The 15,799-nt window shown below is 46.8% G+C and overlaps 1 protein-coding gene across 10 annotated transcripts in view; it reads right to left on the bottom strand.

The window, feature by feature from the left end:
• ATXN2 (ataxin 2) overlaps positions 1-15,799 on the bottom strand; it is a 2,542,428-nt gene that overhangs the window by 1,603,268 nt on the left and 923,361 nt on the right. The window lies entirely within an intron of this gene.

Raw genomic sequence — 15,799 nt, 5'->3', positions numbered from 1 at the left:
GATCCAGAACAGACTTGGCTTTCCCTCCCTAGCCTATAACCCCTTTTATGTAGCCCTCTGTATCTAGGGTCTCTATATGCTAAATGTTGGATTCATTGTATTAATCTTTTCTCCTGATCTTAGCCAACTTGCCTTTTGCGCTCCGCTCTACGGCTGCCCACTTGCCTTTTAGAAGGGCTTTAAAAACCTTGCTCTTCTAAGACCTGCTCAACTTCTTAGTGCTTGTTCAGTCTTTAGCACCAGGTTGCCTGTTGGTGTCAGTTGTGCTTTACTTGGGTACAAAAAAGGCTAGCATAACATGCGTTTCGACACCAGGTCTTTCTCAAGGCTATTATAATAATGTGAAATCATTTCTACCTATTTGTAATGGCATTTGCAAGAACATAATCTATAAATACACACCAGGGTCATGGTTTGGGTACAGGAGAAAGGAACCAACAAAAACATGGGAGAAATCTAGTATTAGAAACAGAAATTAAACAGAAAATGTCCTCTAATGATTGTCAAACTTAATACAAATAGGTCCTTTAGCCCACCTAGTTTAATACTACATGTGACAAATGGCAAATAGTTGTTAGCTACTAATAGCGCTTAGGTGAAGCACCCACAATCCCTTATTATTAGTGTACGAAAGGTTGGTTTATCGATTGGTTGATATTGCACCCATGCATGGTACCAAATCACTTTTGGTGAGTGGTATAATCAATGAGGAAAAATATCTGACATTATGTTTATAGGGATACCCATTAAATGCTCTCCATTGTGTCTGGTGAGATAAGATTAAGCTCACCGTTGGTAACAGAGTGAATTGTCCTGTGAATCTGATTAGATAAAACAATTGTTATCACTCCTTTCAGAACAGCATATCAGTTATTAAACAGGTAAGATCAACTTGAGTGCATTTACTCAATGTGCAGGGGTTAGATAAGCTAACATTTTGTACACTTATAAGGGATTTTGGCCACTTCACCTAAGCTTTATTAGTAGCCAACAACTGTTTGCCATTTGTCGCCTATAGTATTAAACTAGGTGGGCTAAAGGACTTGTTTGTATTAAGTTTCACAATCATAAGACATTTTCTATTGAATTTCTGTTTCTTATACTAGTTTTCTCCCATGTGTTTGTTGGTTTCTTTTTCCTGTCCCCAAACCATAACCCTGGTATGTATTTATAATTTTTATGTTTGCAAACGCGAAGACAAATTGGTGTAATTGATTTCACATTGTTCTAATATCAGCCTTGCGGAAGACCTAGTGTCGAAACACATGTTGGCTGAGATCAGAAGAAACAAGGAATACAATAAATCCACAATTTTGAATTTTAACTATTGGATAGAGATATCTATTGAACATACTCTTACGGAATATTAATTACAGTGCAAGCGCAAGTTACTAGAACAATCTGCTAATTGTATAATACATTCGAGGTTAAAGTATGAACCTCAACATACTAGCTCTGCAGCACGCAACTCTGAGAACAATGAATGGCCTAAGCACACTGACAAACTGGCTTACCCCAACTCTTGTAATACTAGATCCTAAATGTATCAGTAATATTCTTTCTAATTGAGTCAATCATTAATGCACCCCCTTGTTAGTCTCTCTTGCTTCCAAGCTAGGTTTGTACTATATAAAACCCAATGCATACACTAAAATACAGATTGGGAACACCAGCATACACAAACTAAGCATCTTCAAATGGATACAGTGATTAAGGCTTATAGAATATGATTGGAGTAGTCCACATGGCCACAAGCCAATAACATTACATATGTTTTTATTAAACATGTTATGGTTTATACAAACCTTTCATGAAACAATCCCTCCTTCCATTTCCAGCAGAAAATCAAACACATTGTTACACAAGATCCCTTCAACATCCCGCTTTCTATCCCAATCCATCTGTTTTGTTAACACATGCAAGAGCCTAGCCTTAACCTTCGCTCTCATTTGAGATTCAAGACCTCTATTAAAAAAATTGCAATTGCCAAACCCACTTTGACTTTCTCCCACTATGGAGCCCTCTCACCATTCCTCTTTTGTTAAATTCCTGGAATCTTGGACTACCTCAGTTAAAAAACTTACTTCTTGTTGCCTCTAAAGCATCACACTCAAGGAGAAGATGCTTAATTGTTTCAAGGTGTATCTTACAATACCCACACGCAGAAGAATCAACAGCCTGAACCGTCCTGTACAGTAGAACTTCCTAAATTGGGAGGATATTCAACCTTAATCTCAAACACATTCCTATGTCTATTCAAAGGGAATTTTACCAGATACTTTGGAAATTTATTAATGGCTCTGTTCCCTCTTCACGATAATAGTGACTTTATAAGCCAATCTCACCTCTATAGTCCCAATCCAGTCAAGTCTTTACAATTTTATTTTAATCTCGTCAGGGATGTTGATCAATGTTTCCTCATCCGAACCCAGGTCCTCCAATACTGCTCTGCATTTAAGTTTCCTTGCATCTGCAATTCCATTATTTGCTATTCTCATCCTGTTAAACTCACTTTTCAGAATATCTAGGACTACAGTGTTTTCCAGAACAGTTTTCCTATATAGGGATCATGTCCTCCATTTCAGAGACCTAAGTAATTGCAACCCAAGCTCGAATCTCATCAGCGACACTGGCAAGCTATTTGTGAGGTCCAACACTCTCCTCCAAAAGATCCCTTCTAAGAGATTCCAGAAAGATGGAGGGATGTTAAGTGCAGTTTCAGCTCAGTATCATGAAATTGGAGATAACTTTTGCTTATAAAAGGTTATACTAGGCACCAGTGTGTATCTCCCAAATTTCTTTAATATTTGCTTTGTCTGCATCGCTAACCTTGTGCATTTCCACCTTAGCTCTTCTGTTCATGCATTATCCTTTGCATTATTGTTTACTCTGATACCCAAATAAGTGATAGATTCTATACGCTCAATCTTGTGTGCCTATAAACCAAGCGAGTTTCGAATGAGCCTTTCTTCTGGTTTTAGTAAACACCATGATTTTTGTTTTATCAGTGTTTATTCGCAGCTCGTTGATCTTAAAATATGCATTTAGGTGGGTTAGCCTTCTTTGCAGGCCTATTGGGGTGCAATCTATTACCACCAAGTCATCTGTGTACATAACCCATGGGATGTTTTGCCTGTACAGTTGCAGAGGAAATGCCCTGACCCCCTCTTGACTTAGAGACATGTCCAAAAGTAATAAGTTGAATATAGTGGGTGCTAATCCCACTTGAAATGCTGTCCAAAGCCTGCACACTGGAATGGGAAGGTCGTAGAACGCCACCAATTTGTCTGGCCGGGCGGCCTTTCTATCCTGAACAGCGCCACGTGCCAGTGGTGTTGTACCAGAACCAGCCTTAGCCTGCACGCTTGATTGAAAAGGCTCGGACCTTCCCTGCACCTCAGGTAGGTACCTGCGAGGCGGAGTGCCCATGGCCATTTATTTTTAGGGAATGACACCCATGGGTATAGAAGAGCGGGGACAAGACACCACAAAACAAAAAGAAAATATAAATCAGGCCAGACAGCCAGAGGGAGATAGAACTGAGTAAGTATAATGAGATTATTCAAAAGGAAGGGTCTTGAGTCTACACTTAAAGATTGAAACTGCCCCGCAAAGTCTCAGATCAGGGGGAAGGGCGTTGCATAGCCAGGTTGCTGCCACTGAGAAGCAGCCATTTTGTACATGGGATAGCTTAGCAGCAGGTATTTCCAACAGCTTAGCAGCAGGTATTTCCAACAAACCTGTGTTGTTGGTTCGTAGAGCTCGCTTAACTGGCAGCCACTTTATCCTTTTGGTCAAATATGCCAGGCTTTTCCCATAAAGACATGCATGCGTAATGCAGTGCCCTAAATAGAATCCGCTTCTGTACTGGCAGCCAGTGGAGTGACCTTCCTGCAGACACATGTTCTGTTCTGCTAAGACCAGTCACTGCCCTGACTACATTATTTTGGACTACCTAAAGTCGATTGAGCTCTGTCTTTCCAATGCCCTGAAAGAGACTGGCACAATAGTCCAAGCGAGAGCCACTAATTGCACAAGCTAGTGTGGCAATGTCCGCTACATCAAGGAATGGTCTTGCCTTTACCACCTAATAGGAGGCGCGAGACACAAGGCTACTGAAATGTGCTTTCATTGTGAGCTCGGAATCCAGTATAATACCCAGTGTTTTAACTTTCGGGAGTGTTAGATGGCAGTCAGCAATTTGAAAGGTTGCATATGCAGGATCCATTCAACACAGCTTTGAGGTTGTGCCTACCAGCATAATCGCTGTCTTTCTGTTGTTGAGTACCAAGTCATTAAGAGTCATCCATTGATGAATATAATTGTAGGTGTTATTATTGGTCTGTGAGTCAAGCTCATAGTCGCGGGAAAGAGCAACTGGGCCGCATACATGTAGTTTGCGTACCAAATGCCTTCCGTATCCAGACAACTGAAGAGAGGGAGAGTGAAGATGCTAAACAGCATTGGGGACACACAGGAGCCATGGGGCACCCCACATTCCAGAACATAGCCCTCTGCCATAAAGTCTTCATCAAAGACTCCCCATCTGATAGGAGAGAAAGGGAGTGGGCCCAACAAGATGCCTCACTAGAAAAATACGCAGTATCTTGTAGAATGGTAGCTAGGATGGCATGATTAGCAAGGTCTAAGGCTGCAGTTAGATATAAAGCATCAAAATAGATGCTTTAACTTTGTCTGCTTGCTGAAGTATATGGATGTTTTCAGGTCTAGCAGAGTAGTTTATGCTGGGATTGCTTCTGAAACCAGATTGGTTGGAGCCAACGTTGTTATGCAATTCGGAGAACTTTGAATTTGATGATATTCCACCTTATCAAGAATTTTCAAAAGAAAGGGTGAATTGGTAAATGGGTGATAGTTGATAGGTAAGCTGGGATCCAGTGAGTTTTCTTTTAATAGGAGAGGTGAAATCCAGGCCCGTTTAACAGAGCTCGGGGCAGTATTTTCCCTAAAAAAGAGATGAACAAATTTGGTGATGGGGAACCAAGATCATTGCACATGATTTGACAATGGTGGCAGGACAGATATTGCCCTTGCAGATGGTAGGTCTAATTTTCACCAGTAATTCAAGCATATCGGATTCAGATAGTTCACAGAACCTAAAGAGAGGCAGAAAGGAAAACGATTACTCGGGTTTGGCTGAGGTAGATGGCTCTTGGATGACAAGACTGGACAAAATGTCCTTCCTTGATATTAGCAATCTTTTGCCTCAGGGAATTCTGGATACCAGATAGCGTCTTATCACTAGCGAGATGACAGGGCATGGTTTTTCAAGCTCACTGAGAATTTTGAACAACTCTTTGGAACTTGATGCAGAGTCCTTGATTCTGTGTTTATAGGATAATTTATTTGCTTCCTGAATTGCAGGTTTATAGGTTTTAGCTGCTACAGAGTAGCTAGCTTTATCCACCAGAGATTACTTTTTCCAGGTCTTGCGTGCAAGTTATTTTAGCATGTCTGAGTTTCTGGGGAATACCATGACGCTGGTAGTGCTGGTACTGCGTCTCGGCGGCCCCTCGGGATCGAGCCCAGTATCAGAGAAGAGCCCCTCTGGGAGATCCCTGGTACTAGAGCCTTGCGGCCCCTCAGCAGTGGGACCGGGAGTGTCCCTAGACACCAAAGCCGGTTGGCCAGTAGCTCTTGGATCCTCGTCCACTTGCTTACCAGAGAAGGAGTCACCCTTCCAGGGTGCAGAGGAGAACAGGACACCTACCTTTGGCCTGGTCTTCCTCCTAATGTACTCTGAGGTTCTCTGGTGATGATCTTGAGAACAGCTCCCTCTACCTTGCCAAGCCGTTCTTCAACAAATGCAGTGTGAGTGCATCGCAGGCCGAGGAGCCGTCCCAACCGGAGTCTAGGCCAAGGCACTGGAGGAATAGTGCGTGTGGAACAGGAGCAGGGAAGGAGCCCCTGCAGGCCGGACACCTTCTGAATCATGCCACCATCGACATGTGCCACAGAGGAGCTTGGCATCAAAGGACAGAGTACTTTGAACTGACTATGGAAAAACAAGAAGGGGAGAAATATCCCGGGGAAGTGCACAAGGAATTACAAGGATTGAGGCCTCACCAAGGAGCCAGGAGCGCTGGTGAAATCGTTCTGCTCCAGTCGATGAAGAAAAGAGGACTGGGGAGTGGCGCTGATGGGTGGAGTCAGGGGAGTACATGCTCCCGGAGCTGGGCCCCCAACCCGCATCTAAATTTAAAAGAGGGAGACATTTGTTTCTGGTGAAAAGGGTTCCGTTTCCCGCCATTGCGAGGGACACCCATGCAGTATGTAGGAAAGGGGACAGGATGTAGGACTATGTCACATACACAACTTTACATTGCGTGGTATGTGGTTACACAAGCAGCAAAAAACATACTCCCATATTTCATACATAATCAAAGGCAGTTCACATCAGTAAAATGAATGGTCCAACTTTCAAGCTTTTGAATATTCTCCACCAGAGGAGGGTAAATCAAAGTCAACTATAAGGAATAATATGCCATGAAAATCCTACCCTGCATTTCAATTACAAATTCCTGGACAGATCAGTTCACAAATCCAGTCAGGTTTGCAAAGCATTTGTGTGCCAAGAAGTGAGACTGTGTGAAAGTTTGTAACACCCATCTATGCTGAATGACGCCACAATTGTGATAATGGATCTTAACCCCTTAAGTGTCAAGGACAAGGTATCTCGTCCTTGACATTACCTTCATGTTGCCAAGGACAAGCTAGCTCATTCTTATTGGCACTTTGTTTTGAGCGATCCCTGCAAAGATGGGATTGCTCAAAACAGTAATCCAACCCCCGGGCTATGTGAAGGGGAGGTCCCTCCTCACTACCCAAGGGCTGGATTACCTTGAGTTTCACGTCAGAGTGCGTAATGCATGCCGACATGAAAGTGAAAGCATTTTCACCGCGGCAGCCATTTTCGGCTGCTGCGGTGAAAACACAAGGTGAGTCTCCACCTTGATCTCCGGCTGTATTTCAAGCCGGAGATCAAGGCAGGTGTCGTTAGAAAGGGGAGATTCTCCCCTTTCCAACACCACCTGTTGTGACAGCATGCAGAGCACAGACTGCTTGCTCCATGGCTAGCAATGCCACTAGACCACCAGGTATCCCTTTTAGAAGTGGGAGTTGGGGGCTGGTTACTAGGTAAGCAGCCCTCCCCCCACATGTATGGAGACCCCTGGGGGCATATGGCTTTTTTTAAAAATTGAACGCAATGGTAAGGGGGCTGGGGGTCGGAGACGACGATCGCCACTGATTTTTTTTTAGGACATGAAAGGGTGCTGGCCCTCTCCCTCCCACCCCAAGTGGAAAAGGGGGGGACCCCTTGTCGACCTTCCTGGGGGCAGAACTCACACCAGGGAGGAGTACATGAGGTGGCCCCCCATCCAATGGGGGGGCCACCAGGAAAGTGTGGGCAGGCCCCTCCAATGATTGGGCCTGCAGAGTAGGGCCCATCTGCCCCTATGGAATGGGGGCAAATCATTGTTTTTTTAAAAAAAAGTAATCGCTGGTGTTGGGGGTTGTCCCCCCAACCCAAAAAGGACTTGGGTCATGTCCTGCAGCCCTCCCTGGGGGCAGTTATCTGCTCTTAGGAAGGGACACCTGACCTCCAGGGAGGGCTGCATGAGAACCCTGCCTCTTATGGTGTGGTGGGGAGAGGGTCACCCGCCATTACATTAGAAAATTACCTGGCAGTTTAGGGTGCCCCTCATCCCCCCTAAAGTGTACCATTTTTATTTTTTGTCTGTGTACCAAGCTTGCCTTGGCGAAGATGGGCACAATGGTGTGCCAATCTACCCTCAGGGTGCCGGAAACTTACTGCCCACCGACTAGGGGGCCTGGTCCACATTTTCTGGTGGCCCTCTCCCCCCCACCCCAAATGGAGTGGGGTGTACCTCACACAGCCGCTCGTAGGAGGCCCAGGTAGGCCTGCATGAGGTGCCCCTGGCACCCATTTGGCGGTGAGGGGGGAGAGGACCGCCACAAAATGTCAGACATGCCCCCCAATGGGTGGGGCAGTAGGTTTTGGGCAACCTGGGGGAAGAATGGCACACTATTGTGCCGATCTGCACCAAGGGGAGTTGGGTAAATAAAGCAAAGTTAAAATGGTAGACCGCATTTTAGGGGTGAGCGGTGGGCAATCCCAAACCAACAGGGAATTTTCTTATGGGAAGGGGTGGTGGCCCCCTCCACCCCACCCACAATGGAGTGGGGGCCATTTCATGCAGCCCTCCCTAGGGGCAGATATCTGCTCCTAGGAAGGGGCATCTGACCCCTAGGAGGAGTGCATGACAGCGCCCCCCTCCTTATCGGCCCTCAGGGAGGGCTACATGAGATGCCCAGCCCCTCCATTTGGGGGTGGGAGTGGGTGGAGACGTGCACCCCCCCTCACATTACAAAATTCCCCGGCTTAGGGTGCCCCTCAGCCCCTTCCACCTAAAGTGCAACCTGCCATTTTAATTTATTTTCTTTGTTTACCAAACTTGCCTTGGCGCAGATGGGCACATTGGTGTGCCAATCTGCCCCCAGGGTGCCCAAACCCTACTGCCCCATCCATTGGGGGGGCTGTCTGATGTTTTGGGGTGGGCTTCTCCCCCCAACCCAAATGGAGTGGGGGGGGCACCTCACGCAGCCCTCCCTGGTGGCAGATATCTGCCCTTAGGAAGGTGCAAATGTGTTTTCACTGGGGGGTAGGGAGGGTGAGGTTCAGTAGACCAGCGAGGATGGCTTGAAAGGGGGGGAATGCTCGGAAAGTATGCGTGTAGATTTGTTTCTGCTGGGGTGACCATAGGTAACATGCTTTTTGTTTTGTTTATAGCTTTTTCTAGGCGAGCAGCTGCAACGTTATGCGAGTACTGTTTTTTATTATACTATGGTTAGGGTGAGACTGGGGCTGGATTGTTGGTGGTGTGGGTGGGAATGAGCCATCTGGGCAGATATTTTGGTGGGCTGGGACACAATTGCAGGGGCAGGCCACAAATTGCCCCCCATGCCAGCAGAACATTGGTGTTTCCCTGGGAGCGGATGCCTCCCATGTGGGCTGTCCGTCTGCCAGCCCAGGCTGCACCTCTGGCTGTGCTACTTTACAGGTGTCACCTCCGGGGAGGAATTGGGATCCTGCCAGGGTTCCTTGGAGCTGCCACTGTGCTTAGGGGACGGTACACCCACATGGTACATTGATGTCCAAGGCTGGGGACATCACCTCCAACCGGCCTGGAGTTGCGGCAGGGTTGCATTATAGCTTTTCCCTTCGGGGAAGTATTGGCACACTGCCGGGACTCCCTGGTGGGGAGAACATGTAATGCAGGCCAGCCAGAGCTCCAGCAAAGTCGGCGGTAATATCCCTGGCATTGGGCACCCTTCTCCCATGTGGGTCTTTGGCGGGCTTGTGGGTAATACATTCTTGGGAGATTTGCGCAAGTCAGACATCTTTGGATTCCCACGGGTGTCTTTTCAGAAATGCATGGGGTTCCCTGTTTTCCTTGGTGGCGTGGATACCCTAGGCCCATATCTGTATTGTGTGCGCTTCTGAAAAAATCCTGAAAATCAGCTGTCGGAAAAGACTTGGGGTTACCAGTGGGTTAGCCTTTTCCTTTTGCACCCAGGTAAGTGCACCCACACACATGATACCGTTTTCATCGGGACACGTGCAGGGATGCGGGAAGGCAGGTCATGTGTTGTTGGCAGCGTGTTTCAGTGGGTGGCCAGAGCAAAATCTCTGAGAATTGTGTTTATTTCCAGCCAATTTCAGAGATGTTTCCCTCTGTCCACTCACCGAAACATGTCACCAACAACATATCACCTTCCCGCGTTCCCACAGGTGTCCCGACAAAAACGTTACCTCACATGTGTGGGTGCACCTATGTCTGCGCAAAAGGAAAAGGCTAACCCACTGGTAACCCTAAGCCTTTCGGCACAGCACATTTTGTTCATGTGGGCAACCTACAGATTTGGGCCTAGGGTGTCTAAGCTAGCAAGGAAAACAGGGAACCCCATACATTTCCCTAAAGAGGACACCCGTGGGAATCCACAGAGGTATGACATTGCGCAAATCGGCCCAGAATCTATTACCCAGAACACCTGGCAAAGTCCAAATTTGGGGGTAAAAAACACAATTTCTGCACATTTCACTCTGGTCACCCACCGAAATTCGCCGCCAACAACACATGGCCTACCGTCCCGCGTACCCACAGGTGTCCCGACGAAAACAGTGTGGATGCACCTACCTGGGCGCAAAGGGGAAAAGCCTACAACATGACTAACCCCAAGTCTTTCAGCACAGCATCCTTTCAGGAATTCTGCGCATGCGCACACCCTACAGATTTGGGCCTAGGCTGTCCAAGCCACCAAGGAAAACAGGGAAGCCCATGCATTTCCGAAAAGAGGACACCCTTGGGAATCCACAGATGTCTGCCTTGCGCTAATTGCCCCAGTTTTAATTAGCCACAATCCCCGACAAAGTGATATTTGGTGGGGAAAAAACACAATGTTCACTTTGTCGGGGTTCTGGGTAATAAATTATGGCCCGCTTTGCGCAAGCCAGACCTCTGCAGATTCACACGGGTGATTGCTTTTCAAAAAATCCTGAAATTCAGCTGTTGGAAAAGACTTTGGGTTAGCCGTGTTTTAGGCTTTCCCCTTGGGGCCCAGGTAGGTGCACCCACACATGTGAGGAACAGTTTTCGTCAGGACACCTGTGGGAATGCGGGAAGGTATGACATTTGTTGCGTTTACGTCGTTTTCATAACATTTCAACCCATTTGCAGGTTCCCTTTGTCACACAACCCTTTCATTTCCCAAATGTGCCCTACATTTAGTCGCTGCTTTAGGCGCCATACACTTTTGTAACCTGCACAAGTCACCTACCCTTGAAAAGGTGTGCCTGTGCTCTTCCAAAAATGTATGCTTGCCATTCCTCACTAAATTGGTTTTCCTGATTTACACTTGCTAAGTATGGTGGTTCAGGCCGTAAGCATAAAACTCCTGTGTACCATGGCTCTGTTTTTGGCTTGTGGTATTGCTTGTTTTGTGAAACACTACAAAAAATTTGCAATTTCCTAACTGCATGAGTCGGGAGAATGTAGCGGAACATTGTTTTTCTCAAAATTCATACAAACCATTGCCGTACCAAGCAAACCATGTCCACCATATACCTTTTTTCAGTCATTTTCCCGCTTATTCCCCAAAATTATGTAATTTTCCCCTACCTAGTTGTTGCCTGACCTGCACAAATCACCCCTTCCTAAATTTGGAATTCTGTCTACTTTTCAGAAATGTATGCCTTTCTGTCCTCCAATTCGGCTTCAGTCCACGCATGTCCAAATGGCTAAAATGGCCAAATCGCCTACCTCTCACAAAACGGTTGATAACCACATCAATATATATTTTTTTTTCGTTTCCAACTCAACCTGTTCTTGAAAGCCAGGAAATTGCGGGATTCAGCACAGCAAACCATTTGTTCCTAGCTCTTACAAGGAAAAAAACAACAGGCTTCTTTGTACATCATTTTATTGGCATTTGTTTTTAAAACAAACAAACATTTTCCCCCTTTTTGGTCATCTTATTCTCACCCACCTATAGCAACCTAGGATTCCTGGGTGGCGTTACGACCGCCTACATGTGGGGAAAAAGGAAGAAAAATTTGGCCGAGATACCTCATGTAACAAAAAAGTTACAAGGCACTGAATGGAGACATACCGAAATCACCAAAAAAGGCCTTGGCACTGGGGGGACCCATGGCACTTAAAGGGTTAAAGGACACCATTGATCCTTCTTCCTCTTTCTAACTTTATTCCATCCATTAAGCAAACCTCTGTCTAAGTCTTTGCTCCAACCCCTCTTATATGCATCTACTGCCCACCTAGCACCTTAAATCTCCTCTTCTCTGCAATAAAACTGCTAATTTAAATGCTCTTGTGTTAGGGAGAATTCTCTCTTTAGGCTGAATTTCCTAACCTAGTGAGTCCCCCAGCAGATTTGCTGGATTTCTGGAGTTTGTTTTTTTCCTCCTGCCAAGAGTGAGACTCTTTTCCTCCCACTCTTGGACATGATTAATGGTATTCCTTTGACTGGTAAAGTGTTTTATGGGCTATGGGGTCCTTTACTCCATAGGGTCTCATGTGTTTTTCCTATGTGTGTTACACACCACCCTCCGTGCAGTAACACAGGGGTGTCATAGTGACAATCCCACCATAGACTCCATACCCTGGGACTGACTACTGTCTCCCAGGGCATGCTAAGTCACCATTGGCTTTACTAGTCCCAAATTATTAACAGAAACCAGTACAAACCATCATATTGTGGACGTACTGGTCGGGGCAATTCGATTGCCCCGGGGTCTGTTAGTCGAGGGGGCACGTCTCCATCCCCCCTGACCGAGTTTTGGCTGGTGGCAGTGGAAGGAACAAGTTACTTACCTGTAACTGTTGTTCTCCAGCATGGGTCTGGCATGGATTCACATGCTCATGAATATTCCCCGTCGTCAGGCCGGGAATCCTCGGTATAGAAAAAAATCAATATCAGTTTCGTTTCTGATCTGTCTTTCTTAGTAGTAACCAATCACTGGTCTCTGGGTCATACTGCCCCAGCCAATTACTGCCCTCTTCCTAATCCCCGCCTCCGGCAGCCATCCTCAGATTTGGTAGCACGTAAAGTGGCAGTATGACCAAGTGAAGAGCCGACGAGAGGTAGGCGGGAGGGTTCACATGTGAATCCATGCCAGACCCATGCTGGAGAAGAACAAGTTACTTCTTACCTTGTAACGTTCTTTCGACGGGATGTTCCTCTGACGTATTCCTCATCTTAGATATCTCCTTCCAACTCTGCTGGCCTCGGAAAACTTTTTCTCTAGAGGGCGCTGCGCGTCGACGTCCTTCGAGTCGATGTCCCTCGACAGCCGCCGTATCGATGCCGACGTCATCCTGGCTATAAAGGCCGCGCGCAGCGCCTGTTGCTCAGTTCCGTTTTGTGGCCCACAATAATGCTTTCTGGACTAAACTAATCACCCTGAAGGAGCGTAAGCTGCAACAACAAGGGAAGTAGAACGGCGGGGATGGATGGGAGGGTCGATGAGGAATACGTCGGAGGAACATGCCGTCGAAAGAACGTTACAAGGTAAGAAGTAACTTGTTCTTCGAAGGGATTGTGTCCTCCGACGTATTCCTCATCTTAGATATGCTCCCATAGCAGTATTCTATTATTGGAGGAGGGAGTACTGACTTCATGCTGTCTTCTATTGATGAATAGAATGCAGTACAGCCCTTCCAAACCTAGTCTCTTGACTGGAGGAGGAATCCAAATTGTAAAATCGTGTAAAGGTATGGACAGACGACCATGTAGCGGCCCCACAGATGTCTTTAACCGGCACACCTCTTTTGAGGGCCGATGAAGCTGCAATACCTCTGGTCGAATGAGCCCTAAGGTTTTGAGGGGGCTCTTTCCATGCCAGTTTATAACATTCCAGAATGGCTAGAATGATCCATCTGGAAATGGTCTGCTTAGTTATTGGTAACCCCAGCTTGTGACCTGTGTAACCTACAAACAGCTGGTCTGCCTGTCTTATCCTGGCTAGTCTACTGATGTAAAAACTTACAGCCCTTCTAGGGTCTAGCCTGTGTAACCTCTCTTCCTCTTTCCCCGGGTGAGGAGGAGGTTAGAAAGATGGTAGGGTAATCTTCTGAGTGATATGGAATTCAGAAACCACCTTTGGGAGGAAATTAGGCTTCACTTGCAGGACAACCTTGTCTTTGTGAAAGATAGTGTGAGGGGGTTTACAAGAAAGAGCTTGTAATTCGCTCACCCTTCTAGCAGATGTAAGTGCTATTAATAAAACAGTTTTAAGGGTAAGGAATCTTAACGAACAAGAATGGAGTGGTTCGAAAGGTGTGCCCATCAGGAAAGCTAGGACTAAGTTTAAATCCCATAGGGGAACTTGGAATGGTCTTGGGGGATAAACATTGGTTAACCCCTTAAGAAATTGTATTACCAGGGGTAACTTGAAATAGGATGGTTCTTCCGCAGTGCGCTTAAAGATGGATAGCGCTGCGAGATAGCCCTTAATGGTGCCAACTTGAAGGCCTGAATTTGCCAAATATAGTAGGAATGATAAAACCATTGGTGTACCACATGAAAAAGGGTTGATATTCTGTTCTCTACACCAGCTGCAAAATCTGTTCCAACGGCAGCGGTATAAAGACTTTGTTGCTGGCCTCCTTGCCGAAAGCAACACCTCCATAACATCATCAGGGAGGTCCCAATCCTTGTACCTCAGCCTTTCAGAAGCCAAGCGTGAAGGTTGAGGGTTTTGATGTCTGGATGGAGAATCTGACCTCCCTTCTGTGAGAGTAGGTTGTCTCTGAGTGGAAGTCGAATTGGAGGGCAGATTGACAAGTCTAGAAGGTCCGGGTACCACGTTCTCCTGGCCCAATCCGGGGCAATTAGGATCATGGTTTTCCGGAATCTTCTCAACCTCCTGATCATTTGAGGAATGACAGGGACCGGTGGGAACGCGTACAGAAGCGGAAACTCCCAGTCCACTATGAACGCGTCTCCCAGAGCTCCTCTCGGGGGAAATTCCCGAGCAGAACAGATCGCATTTCCTGTTGAGGCTGGTGGCAAACAGATCTACCTGAGGGGTTCCCCAAAGGGCGAAGATCTCTTGATGGTCTTCCTGAGCTAGCTCCCACTCATAGGAGACTGTGCTCTGCCTGCTCAGAGCGTCCGCTGTCAAGTTCTTCTCTCCGGCTAGGTGAACTGCTGATAGAGAGATTCCTTCATGGATTGCCCAAAACCAGAGCTGCATCGCCTCTCTGCACAGGGGTAGTGATCCTACGCCTCCTCTTTTGTTGAGGTAATGCATGGCCACCGTGTTGTCCGTCATTATCAGGACGTTTTTCCCTTGTACAGCTGGCAGGAATGCCTTCAGCGCAAGTCTGATGGCTCTCAGCTCTAAAAGGTTGATATGTAGTCTGGACTCCGATGGAGACCAACGACCGCTGATGGTCAAGTCATTGGCGTGGGCTCCCCACCCCGTGAGTGAGGCATCCGTGACTACTGTTAACTCCGGCCAGGGTTGCCAAAACTGTTCTCCTTTCAGAATGTTCTGACAGGCCCACCACTGAAGGTCTCGAGCTACTCTGTCGGGAACCTGAAGAAGATCTGTCATTCTCCCTGAGAATTGTGACCACTGAGTCCTCAGTGCCCACTGGAGGGATCTCATTCTCAGGCGAGCCTCTGGCACTAGGAAAATGCAGGATGCCATGAGGCCTAGCAACCTCAAAAAGTCGAAGGCTGGGAGATGTTGGGCATGTTGGAACTTGGTAACCATCTGTAGAATATCTTGAGCCCTCACCTCTGGTGGCGAGGCTTTTCCCAGGGAAGTGTCCAGGATCGCTCCTATGAACTGGAGTCTCTGCTATGGTATCATTTGTGACTTCTTTAAATTGAGGGAGAAGCCCAGTCTGTGAAGGGAGTGGCACATGTGATTTAGCTGGATCTGAGCTTGTTCCGAAGAAACAGCCCTGATCAACCAATCGTCCAGGTAGGGGTAGACGTGAATCCCTTCCCTCCTTAGACTTGCCGCCACTACCGACATTAACTTGGTGAAGACCCTCGGGCGGAGGTCAGCCCAAATGGCAGCACTCGAAATTGATAGTGAGAGTTGCCAATTGCGAACCTCAGGTATTTCCGGTGTTTGAGATGGATAGGCACATGGAAATAAGCGTCCTGAAGGTCCAGAGATACCAACCAGTCCTGGAACTGAAGGGCCTGGAGGATCTGAGAAAGA

The sequence above is a fragment of the Ambystoma mexicanum genome, chromosome 10, assembly GCF_040938575.1.
Source record: "Ambystoma mexicanum isolate Mex_15411 chromosome 10, UKY_AmexF1_1, whole genome shotgun sequence".
In the NCBI taxonomy this organism is placed as follows: domain Eukaryota; kingdom Metazoa; phylum Chordata; class Amphibia; order Caudata; family Ambystomatidae; genus Ambystoma; species Ambystoma mexicanum.
Note: the sequence above shows the minus strand (reverse complement) of the source record. Positions and strands in the feature narration are given on the sequence as shown.